Source organism: Marmota monax, unplaced genomic scaffold (genome assembly GCF_021218885.2).
Source record: "Marmota monax isolate L192 unplaced genomic scaffold, Marmota_monax_Labrador192_F-V1.1 WCK01_AAM20220418_F8-fsc00089, whole genome shotgun sequence".
Taxonomy (NCBI): Eukaryota; Metazoa; Chordata; class Mammalia; order Rodentia; family Sciuridae; genus Marmota; species Marmota monax.
The window spans coordinates 4,803,919-4,816,056 of NW_026694744.1; the positions used below are offsets into that span (position 1 = coordinate 4,803,919).

The window sequence follows — 12,138 nt, forward strand, 5'->3', positions numbered from 1 at the left end:
CTCACCATCTTTTTGCATTGGTTACCTTCTCCCTAATGTAAGGCTAATTTTACTGACTTACTTCAAGTTTCTATAACAAAAACCGAACACACTGGACAGCTTATGCAACAAACATTTATTTCTCATATTTCTGGAAGCTAGAAGTACAGGGTCAGGGTGCCAGCATGGTCGAGTTCTGGTGAGGATCCTCTTCTTGGTTGCAGATTGGCTCACCCAAGCTCACAAATATATTTAGTTGCAAAAGGGGAATTTCTTCCCCAAAGCCATGTTTTTGCCCTTGCACTACACCGCCTCTACAATACAATATAGAAGATGGCAACCAGTGAAATGATTGTCACAGATGACAGTCTAAAAATTCCTTACACTCAAAACAAAAGCATGACATGGTTTGATTTTTTTAATATACAAAAAAGAAAGACAAAAGAATAAAGAGAAGTTCCCTAGAGATTAATGGTCCAATATACCAGAGCACACACACCAACTGGAATGTGTTACCAAAATGGCAATCAGTTGTTTTTTTGTGCTTTTGCTTCTTGTAGTTAAGTAGGAAGCACTGATTGATATATACAGAAGACAATGAGATTTCCAGTTTCTTGTCTTCTGAGACTCATTCTATTCCTTACTCTCTAAAAGAGTTGAGGGCTAGGCTGTAGCTCAGTGGTAGAGCCTGGCATGCAAAAGACCCTGGGTTCCATCCCCCAGACTGCAAGAAGAAGAAAAGGAAAGAAATGGGAAAAAAGGAAAAAAAATTGTTATAGTTGAAGGAAGGTTGAGAATTAACAATAGAAAGGTACAAAGCTGACTGTAATCTTAGAATTCAGTTTTGAAATATGGGAGAATGGATATGTTTTGTACATTTTGCAGGATCTACTTAGATCCTTTTGGCAGCAAAATCTTAAAGCTTCCAAATAGTCCTAAATAAATGATTTAAAATGTGGAGACTTCTTGAAAATCCTCATATTCTTGACTTTAAGCTAATGTTTATATCTTGTTTACTTTGTGCTGAGAATAGTTCTAAGAGCTTTTCAAATATTAACTCAAATATTAACCCTACCATCAATTTTTTGGCAGGTTGTCATATCTGGATTATGATTTATATCTAGATTATGATTTAGAGTAATTAAATTATTATTAGTTAAGGAGGCACAGAGATGTTAATAGCGTCCCTAAGATCACACTGGTAGTACCTGGTAGAACTGGATTTCAGAATGAAGTAGTTGGTTCCATACTCCATACTCTTAACCCCTACCCTACCCTAGAGAGCCTACTAGTAAACTACCTCCCAGGAATACTTTTTTTAAACTTTGGTTTTAATGAAATCATATTAAAAATATGTCTAAATTAGAATCTGAAGATTGCATTGGTAAAACATTGGTGATTCCTTCCTAATAATAATGAAGAGAAGGAGGAGGAGGAGGAAAGGAGGAGGTGGTGGAGAGGAAGAGCAGGAAGAGGAAAAGGAAGAGGAGAAGGAGGAAAAGGAAGAAGATGAGGAGGAGGAGGAAGAAGAGAAAGAGGAGGAGGAGGAAGAAGAAGAGGAAGAGGAGAAGGAGAAGGATGAGGAAAAGAGGGGGAGGAAGAGGAAGAGGAAGAGGAGGAAGAGGAGGAAGTTGTTTTCTTAGTTTGGGAGAGTCTATGCTATTAAAGACCTTGTAAATGAAATCACTCAACCCACTTTTTTGTACCACATATTAAACCCATTAATCCACATGCCCATCCATTTTTTCTTTTGAGACAGAGTCTCACTAAATTTCTCAGGGCCTCACTAGGTTGCTGAGGCAGGCTTTGGACTTGTAATCCTGCTGTCTCAGCCTCCCAAGCTGCTTGGATTACAGGTGTGCATCACTGCATCCAGCTCAACCTACCTTTTTAATACAGAAGGTTCTCAACCTGTGAGGCCAGGTCCCAATAAACCATGGTAAATTAAGACTAATGTAAGTAAAAAATGCATTGAATGCACCTACCCTACCAAACATCATAGCTTAGCAACACAGTAGACTGTAGAGTACCAATGATTTCCAGTGCCCAACGTCATGAGGCAGGATAACACTGTATATCACTAGCCTGGGAAAAAGATCCAAATTCAAAATTTGAAGGACAGTACCTAGTGAATTGAATGAGTATTGTTTTCATACCATTGTAAATTTGAAAAATCCTCAATGGAATCATTATCAGCTGGGGACCATTTGTATTGTTCTGTAGCAGTGATTATCCCTGGGAGTATACCAGGGTGTGATTTTGTCCCCTGGGAGACATTTGACAATGTCTAGAGACATTTTTGATTGCAGTGATTTGGGAAGGAGGGCATTGCTGCTAGCATCCTGTAATGCACAGGACAGCCCCCACCAAATGTCAAAAGAGCTGAGGATGAAAAATCCTGTTCTATGACAATAAGAGTAGATAGCATTTGCCTAACTAGTTAAGATACTGGTACTAGTTTAGCAAATACACATAAATCACAGTCTGGAAGAGAAAGTGCTGATGTTAGAGATGACAGACAACTGAACAAAGAGTAAAACGTGAGGAATGTGTTGGAATGGAATGAAGACTATATAGGATGTTTAAAGTCACAGAGAAGGGACAAGTGCAAATTTAGCTTTAACATTATGGCTGGGGCTGAGCCTTCTAGACTGAGGTGGCCAACTTAGCCAGCTATTTAAGGCTTCAGGGCAGAGGAAAGAGCAGTCTAGGGCTTGGGTTTTGTTGGATTTGGCTGCTAACTCTCAGGCATCTTGTTTAGCTGTGGCTCGCCTTATTGCCTGCCTTCTGCTCTGCCTTTAAGACATTGTCTTTTTAACTCCTAAAGTGCTCAATGGAAACTTTTGGAAAATCAGGTTTCAAGCTGAACAAAACTGTGAACTTTTCAATGCTGAAAATCTCTATGGAAGATAGAAAGCCCCAGCCAGATGTGATCAAAAGTAGATGAACTTAGAAACATGTTCAGTCCTAGATTAAGTCAGAGTATTTGGATTGCAGAAAGTGGTGGATGATGTAAAAGCTCTGATTTATCTAGGGACATTAAAAGCTTTAAGGGAGCAAAACATAGCATCAAGGTAAAGAGCTAAATGATAACAAGAGAGAAGAATCACCATCATTCCAGGCAGGTTTCTGAAAGCAAATGGATGAAAAGATTATTAAATCCACTGGTGATAAATGTTCTCCATTACTCAATTCATTTTTCAGGCTCTGAAAGGAAAAAGGCTAAGCTAAAGAGTTTTAGAATTGAAGCTGCAAATGAAATATGGATAGGCACAGGGCTAACCCATGTGTGTCAGTGTGATGACCTCTTTGGGCAGTTGTAGTTCTAAGTATGACATCCTCTCTAGCAGAAGTCTAACTTTTTAGATGGAAGTTTAGGGTCCCAAGTTTTCTCCGATTCTTCATTGTTTGCAAAAGTAGAGACCAGGGAATTTCTACATGGATCTCCCTGAAACCAAGGTTGTCTTTGGAATGTTCCTTCCCAAAGTTCAGTTTCAAAGCCAGAACAGTGCTGGAGCAGGGACCTTGGGGAAAGTGAGAGTTTGCTCCAATCAAACTAGATTTGTGACTTCAGTGAAACATTGGGTCTTCTTGGGTTTAGTTGCTCTTTTGAGGGGTGGGATGCAAAAGTATGGTGTAAAGGTTGAGAGAGAAAACAGCCCCCACTGCTGGAAGTTTAGGCCAGTGTTCATTTCTGGTTTGCACAAAGTGACTTGTGCAAATAGGTTATTGATGACACAACTTCACATTCAAGTTGCATCACTGCTTGGAAAACAGCTACTTCTTCATAAGCAAGGAACATGTCAAAACCATGAGCCTGCAAGACTTTCTGCATTTTCCTGGGATTAGTTATGGATCCCTCAGAGAGAAAAAAAATGTGGGATACTAAGACCCATGAGTCCTCTGCATATGAGATTCAGAAAATGGTTTCACAAAACAACAGGAAATGGCTCAGATTTTTGCATTATGTAAAGTCAGATTTATAGAGTCTCCTTTTTTTACATTTTTATTGGTTCATTATAGTTGTCCCTAATGATGAGAATTGTTATTACCTATTTATACATGCATAACAATATCACTCCCCAGCATAGTCTCGTTTTAATTTAGGGAAAGTCTGTGTCCAAGTAGGAGTGATAGGCATTTAAATGAATCCATTCTACCAATAGAGATATTTGAAAGTTCTTGGATTTTTCTGGAAGTAACAAAACATGAAGACCTATCAGATAAACACATGGGGAATCCTAAAAAGAGCTGCCAATGTGCTCTCCAAGCTAGGAAAGAGGTTAAGACTGCAGAATAATCTGAATTTGTCATGCACCCCCAGCCTTTCAAGCCCAGGCTCTCCTGTAATGTCAAAATAAAGTAGCTTAGGGCTCAATCATACATACTGTGGAAATCTTGTACCCATCCTTACGTGGCTGAGAATGCCCAGTGGGTAACTTCCCCCTTCCTGGAGGTTGCCTGCCCTTCTTGCTCCCAACTCCATTTAATTCACACACAGACTTTTATCCTAGCTTCTCATTTTCTCTGAGTCATAGAGTTCCTGAATTCTTGCCTTGAGGAAGAAGAGGAAAAGACAGGGTGTTATCACAAGAGAGCCACATGATTTTTATTCACCCCTTCCATTTCAAATCATGCAAGCACTCCAGTTCCGCAATGAGAGAAGGCTCTGTCTGATGCATATCTTTAAGCCGTGTGAAGTCCTGGGCCAAAAATTTTTAATCACAAGTTTTTGTTGTTGTTGTTTTTGTTGTTTGTTTGTTTGTTCTGGGGAGTTATCTCTGGGGCACTTAACCACTGAGCCACATCCTCAGCCATTTTTATTTTTTTATTTAGAGACAGGGTCTCACTAAGTTGCTTAGGGCCTTGGTAAGTTGCTGAAGCTAACCTCAAACTTGTGAACCTCTTACCTCAGCCTCCCAAGTTGCTGAGATTACAGGCATGCACAACTGCACCTGAAAGAATGGAAGTTTCTTTAGGACAGGGATCTCAGTTGGGTTTAAGTTTGTATCCTCAGCACTTTGAAAATGACTGGCATATAGTTGTACTCAAGCAATATGTATAAACTGATTGAATTAATGAATGAATAGGTAGCCAATAAATATGTTTAATATTCATTTATTTGACAATAATCAATTGAACTACTAGTATGTGCCAAGAACTGAGACAATGTGGATTTTATAAAAATGAAACAGGCCTGTCACTTGTCCCTGATGAGCTTCTTGTTGAGTTGGAAAGACAAAATACTTTCTCAAGTTAAAAGAAGACCTTGAAGCCATGGAAACCAGGAGTAACCATGGAGGCATCTCTGGGATTTTGCTTTGGGGCCACTGCAGCTTCTATGCCTCCAGCCAGCTTCCAGGTGGGAGTGCTCACCTGGGTTTACCAGCAGAAGTGCAGACTTCAGGCTGCCTTTGCACCGCCTCTTCCCTCCAGTGATTTAAGAGTCTTCTGGTTACAGAAAAGGATGTGATTTTCAGAATAATCCTGCGTGAAAAGGATGAGTCCAGATGTGCTTCTGCTAAATGATTACAAACAGGACTTCTTTTCTGAAGCACATTCCACAGACTCTTCTTGGAGGCCTTCAACTCAAGTTAGGCTTTTGTGTATATGTTAATCAAATTATCCTTTTTCTGATGCCATGGGTTTTGGGTGGAATGGGAACACTTTTGCACCAATTGGGCATCCTGAAAGACTATTATATAGCATCATTTGCTGGTGGACTAATGCTTTTCACTGCATTTGTCATCTAGTTCACAAGTTTATATGCCAAAAACAAATCAGTGACAGTAGAAAGAATGCTAACCACAGATATCTTAGCTGAGGAAGATGAGCATGAATTTACAAGCTGTGCTGGTGCTGAGACTGTCAAATTTCTAATTCGTGGCAAGAAATATATAGCCAATATAATTTTTCATTCTGTTCTTGCTGGGCTAGTATGTGCTCTTGGAACGTGGTATCTGCTTCCAAATAGAATAACCTTGCTGAATGGCAGTACAGGGAGCACTGCTCCTCTATTTGTTTTTGAATGGATAACATTGTGTATAGGGGAATTCAAGATGAATAGAGTACTTCTAATTTTGTTACATAGAAGGAATACTGATTTATGAAAGAATTTTTTATAGAAGAAAAACAGAACTTTTTAAAACAATTCTTTACAAAATTGTTTAATAGCATGTGTAATAAGAATTGTAATGCATTCCACTGTCATATATAAATAAAAAATTTGTTTAATAGCAACTTTTGCTTTCCTTTGCATAACCTGACTTTTCCCCTCTGTTTGTATAGATCATAGATTTCTTTTTTCCAGGTTAGTGTCCAGGTAGAAATGTACAGGCATGTCATGAACTTAATATTTATGTTCCCTCAAAATTCACAAATTGAATCCCAAACCCCAATATGATGTTATTTGGAGATACAGCCTTTGGGAGGTAATTAGGTCGTGAAGGTGAGGGCCTGGTCTGATGGATGGGATTAGTGCTCTTTTGAGAGACATAAAAGAGTTTGAACTCTGCATAAGGACAGCAAGAAGGGGGTCATCTGTAGGCCTGGAAGAAAGCTGTCACCAGAATCCTACTCTAATATTGGACTACCAGCATTCAGAAATGTAAGAAAATAAGTTTCTGGAGTTTCTACCCAGTCTGATATTTTGTTATGGTAACTCACACTATGACTTGGGTACTAAGAAGTGGCATGCTCTTATAACAAAATTTAAAAATGTAGAAGTGGCTTTGTAATTGGTTAATGGGTAGAGATTAAAAGAGTTTGGGAATGTGTGCTAGAAACAGAGATGTTAGAGGTAAATGTGATAAGATTTCAGATGGAAATTTGTAGCATGTTATTGAAATTGGGAAAAAATTGTTATTAAGTTGTTATTAAGTGGCAAACAACTTGGCTACACAGTGTTGTAGCATTTGCAAGTGATGAAATTGGGTATTCACATAAGGAGATTTCAAAGCAAAGTATTGAAGTAGCAGCTTGATTGCCTCTGACTGCTTATAGTAAAATGCAAAAGGACACAGAAAAATTGAAGAAGAAATTGTTAAGCAAAACAATGAACCAGAACTTGAAGATTTGGAATATTCTCAACCTATCCATATATTGGGAAACACAAGAAAGCCTATTCTGATGAGAACATCAAGGCATGGCTGGATTATTCCTTAATAAAGAGTTTATGGGATTATGTGGGTAGAAACACTGCCAGTTTGAATTAAAGGAGATTAAGAAAGGATAAAATGAAGGAATTCTGTTGAACTTCTTGGATCTTACAAGACAGTTATAGAACCATTCAACTTCGATCTGGAAGTAGTGGCACATACCTGTAATCCCCAGAAGCTGAAGAAGAAGGATCACAAGTTTCAAGGCCAGTCTCAGCAACTTGGTGAAGTTCTCAGAAACTTGGTTAGGGTTAGAGTTATGGTTATGGTTAGGGTTAGGTTACAAGTTCTCAGCAACTTGGTGAAGTTCTCAGAAACCTGTATCAAAATTTAAAAAATATATATATGTAAAGGGCTGGAGATATATCTCAGTGGTAAAGCACCCTGGGTTTGATCCCCAGTACTAGAGAGAGAGAGAGAGAAGAGAGATGTAGTCAGCTGCAAATGTGTATTATTCTACAAGAAAAGAGAAAAAATATGCACAAGGTGATTCAGAGATCATTAAGGCCATACCTTGCTAAGTTCTGGACTGGCTTGGAACCTAACAGCCTTTCCTTTTTTTCTTATTTTTCCCTTTTGAAGTATAGGAATGCTTTTCCTATTTCTGTCTCACCATTGCGTTTTGGAAGTACATAACTTATCTAGATTCACAGGTGATTTAGATGACATTTAATTGAGACTTTAAAGTTAATGCTGGAATAAGTTAAGACTTTGGGGGTCATTGGAACAGTATGAAAGTATCTTGCATATGAGAAGGTTATTAATTTGCAGATGAGTGCAAGGACAGGGATGGGAAGATATGTACAAAATTGTCTTCTCAAAATTCTTATGTTGAAGCTATAACCCTTGATGCGATGTTAATTAGAGATGGGACCTTTGGGATTTAATTAGGTCGTGAAGGCGGAGTCCTAGTCTCATGGTATTAGTTCCCTTATAAGAAGAGACTCAAGAGAACTTGATCTCTCAGGCACCAGGAAAAGACCCCTCACCAGAATCTGACCATTCTAACTCTCTGACCTTGGACTTCCAGCCTCCAAAACTGAGAAAATAAATTCCTGATGTTTCAGCCACCTCCTCTATAGTATTTTTTTAATGCAACCTAAAACTGAAATAAGACTTTTAAAAATATTTGATTTGTATACTGAAACTGACTTTCATAGAGTTTGCTTGCTATTCCTTAATTCTGAATCTCTTCTAATTGTGCTATGTTTATGGATCACAGGACAATATAATACCCATATAGTTCTTCATCTGATCAAATATGTAAAGGAAGAGTTAATCAAAGGAAATCTATCTATAATTGACTTCTTATTATTGCCATTTACTAACTATGAGATAGATACATTACAATTAAATGGTTAATTTTGAAGCAAAAAAAGGAGATCTTGAGATAACATATGTCTAGACAAGGAATGCTGGAAGAGCAGGTGGAGCAGAACTGGAGAAGTATAGATCAGAAATCTATGGAGTAATTGGGAGATAGAGATTTCCTTTAAATCATTAAGAAGAAGAAAAAGGAGAAAAAAGAGGAAGAGGAGAAGGAGGAGAAGAGCAGGAAGAAGAAGAATCCCTTTGAAGTCATATTTTCCAAAATAATTGTTATTTGTACAATGATTTTTGGGGGGGGGATACTGGGGATTGAACTCAGGGGCACTCAACCACTGAGCCACATCCTCAACTCGCAGAGTTGCTTAGCACCTCACTTTTGCTGAGGCTGGATTTGAACTCAAGATCCTCCTGCTGGGATTATAGGCATGAGCCACCACACCTAACCAATTTATATATTTTTTGGCAGGTTAAATCTGGGTGTAGTGGTGCATGCCTCTGTTCTCAGTGACTCGGAAGGCTAAGGCAGGAGGATCAAAAGTTTGAGCCCAACCTCAACAACTCAGGCAGGCCCTGTCCCAAAATAAAAAAAAATAAAAAGAACTGGGGATATAGCTCAGTGGTAACGTGTCCCTGGGTGTAATTCCTAGTACAGAAAAAATATATATATTTTAACTATTGTTTTCCATATTGGAGCTTAGAAACAAGCTCTACTTTAGTCCACTGAATATCTTTCTCCAAAGCAAAAGTCACAGACAAGTTCATAAGAAAGTGAAAATGTCTGCCAGTCTAGTCCTCCATCCCAAGAGAAGTGGCAATTTTTACAAAACCATAATCTCCCATTTCTTGAAGAAAGGAAATTGTTTTGGTTCACCAAGTGGTGAAATGGATACTCCCCTTCATCCACTTACTGAGCTGAAGTTAGCCAGCCAAGCACAATACTTCATAATAGGGAGGCATTGGCTGCAGCTGGTCAGTATCATCCTAGAGTCTCCGAGGACTCTGAGACCAATTAGCTTGACAGTGGGCTTTGAAACTTACAAAGCTTCCTTCCTAGTTGCTTTTCTGCTACGAGCACTAATTACAGCCCAGTTATTACCTATGGAGGACGGTGAAAGACAGGTTGAGTCTATATTCTCAGGAAACAATCCACGAGTCAAAAAGCAAGACTCTTAGGAGTGGAATTTGATGTAAGGACTTCCAGCAAGTCCTTGTTAGTGCATCTGATTGAGAGGCAACTCAATTATTTTCTCTCAATTGGCTATCATCCTATACATCTGCCTGCAAACTAGCCTTAAGGAGGACTGGGTTAGCCAGTTCTTACCATGTCAAACACATTATTTTCCTAAATAAAACTTGGTTCTTTTTTTTTTTTTTTGCAATTATGGCAATGTAAGTTTATTATATACAGTTTAGAAAATAAAGCAAGCATAAAGGAGAAAATAAAAATCAGCTATAAATTAAAAGCCCAGTGTAACCTCTGCTGATTTCTGCCCCATCCTTTCTGAAGGTTTGAGAATGTAAATTGGCTGAAATAAGCTAACAACAGACAGATTAACAAGAGTAAAAGCATCCATGTTTATGGACAATAAGTGCCCAGTAACACAATAAGAGTGAGGTATTTATATATCCTTCCTCGAAGGTTAGAGGAAAATGGGGGGTGCAGGCATTTTAGAGGGGTGACAAATGATTTTAGGGAAAACCAGTGAGCTCCAAGAACAAACAGTGGCTCAGGATAAAGTTTTCTGGGTTCCAGGTATCATGTTTGATTTTCAGTCTCTCCTCCTGTGATATGAGTTTACTTGGTGATGAAATTTCAATGAGATTATTGAGGGCAATTATGTTCTGTTTTGGTGTGTCTGATTTTTAGGCAGAGAAGGGAACATCAGTGAAAAGTCTCTCCCTGTCCTGGGGGGTGGGGAACAATGCAAACACACCTTGGTTCTAAGCCATCTTCTAGAGTTTTCCAATTTCTTTTAGTCCAAAGTGCTCACTCAGCAATGAAATGCCATACCTTGGGGTATTGTTTTGTGAGTCCCAACTTCCAATCTTATTTATGAGTTGTTATTTCTTTTTAAATAATTGGGATAAATTTTTCATATCCTGCTTCTTATCCTTTTTATTTCTCATTTGATGGTTTCTTGTAGCATATGTAGAAAATAGTAGGTGATTAACTATGGGGCAAGCTGGTGTTGGTGACCAGAATTCACAGGTGAACATTTTTTGGCATCTCAGGGCTCCCAAGAATACCCAGGCCTCAGAGCATAAAACTAAATGAATTTGTGGGGCTGGGGTTGTAGCTCAGTGTTAAAGCACTTGCTTTGCATGTGTGAGGCACTAGGTTTGATCCTCAGCACCACATAAAAATAAATAAACAAAATAAAGATATTGTGTCCACCTACAACTAAAATTTTTTTTTAAAAAAATGAATGGAGAATGGATTTATTTCAGGGAAGTCTCAGCCACATACACTCACCAGCCAACACTCAGACCCTCTGCCACTGGCTTCCTGATCCAAGGTGCTTCTTAAAGTCAGCTCATGGGCATACCCTTTCCCCAACTTTCTCTGTAACTCAGGTGAACCAGCCCAGGCTATGTAAGAGAAGTGCTTGGAAAAACAGATCAAGAAGCACTTGGCATGTTTGTAATTTTTCAAACCTTCCATAAGGTTTGAAAATGCAGACATTTTCTTAAGTGGTAGAGATGTCAGAAAAATTATATTTAAAAGAGTTTTAACTCACAATTCTGATATTGTGCCTGTCATGTAGTTTAGAGTTAATTGAAAATATGATGTATCAACTAAATCTACTCAATCACAGCCATGCATAAGTAGGTCATTTTTTTATATCTAGTAACTGAAAATGATTTCTTAAAATTATTTTACTTTATTATTATAATTTTATTTGTTTGTTTTGGTACTGAGACTGAACCCAGGGGTTCTTGACCACTGAGCCATATCCCCAGCCCCATTTTGTATTTTATTAGAGTCAGGGTCTATATTGAGTTTCTTAGGGCCTCGCTAAGTTCCTGAGGCTGACTTTGAACTTCCAATCCTCCTGCCTTAGCCTCCCTTTTGTTGGGATTACAGGCATGTGCCACCACATCTGACTTAAACTTTATTAAATGTTACTTAGGTCATTAAAGGCTTTAAATGGCTCTGAAAGTCTGCCCATGCATAGACCCTCTTTTTGCCAGTTGGACATTTATTAAATATTGCCTTACTGAGTGTGGATTTGAAGACAATATTTTTTCCTATAGAATTTTTGCTTTGTGTAATGGAACAATTATAAGGGAGATGATATGATATATAACGATTTTGTTAGGGAAAAGGGAGCTACCCCTCCACCCTCTGAAGGACTGGTAATTGAGTCTGCTAAAATAAGCCAGCAAGAAGCTGAGTGACATGTGAAAAGACATACATGTACAGGGGCATCTCAGGAAAATGAGTACCAATAAGCCAATGGCATTGAAAAATGTACACAACATCTTCATAGGGGAGAGGAAGGTGAAGGATATAGGCACTTGAGAGGAAGAGTAAAATGGTTTTCAGAGGAAATGAATGGGCCTGGATAACAGAAATGAACATGGGATAAAGTTTACTTGGGCTTTGGGTGTAATGTCACCTCTAATCTTCTTTCTTACCAATTAATACTCGAGAAAATTCAGCCTTTAGGTA

At 38.5% G+C, this 12,138-nt stretch overlaps 1 pseudogene; it reads left to right on the plus strand.

Moving 5' to 3' along the window:
- Window positions 1-5,467: 5,467 nt before the first annotated feature.
- On the plus strand, window positions 5,468-6,107 carry LOC131423403 (pecanex-like protein 4; annotated as a pseudogene).
- Window positions 6,108-12,138: the final 6,031 nt, after the last annotated feature.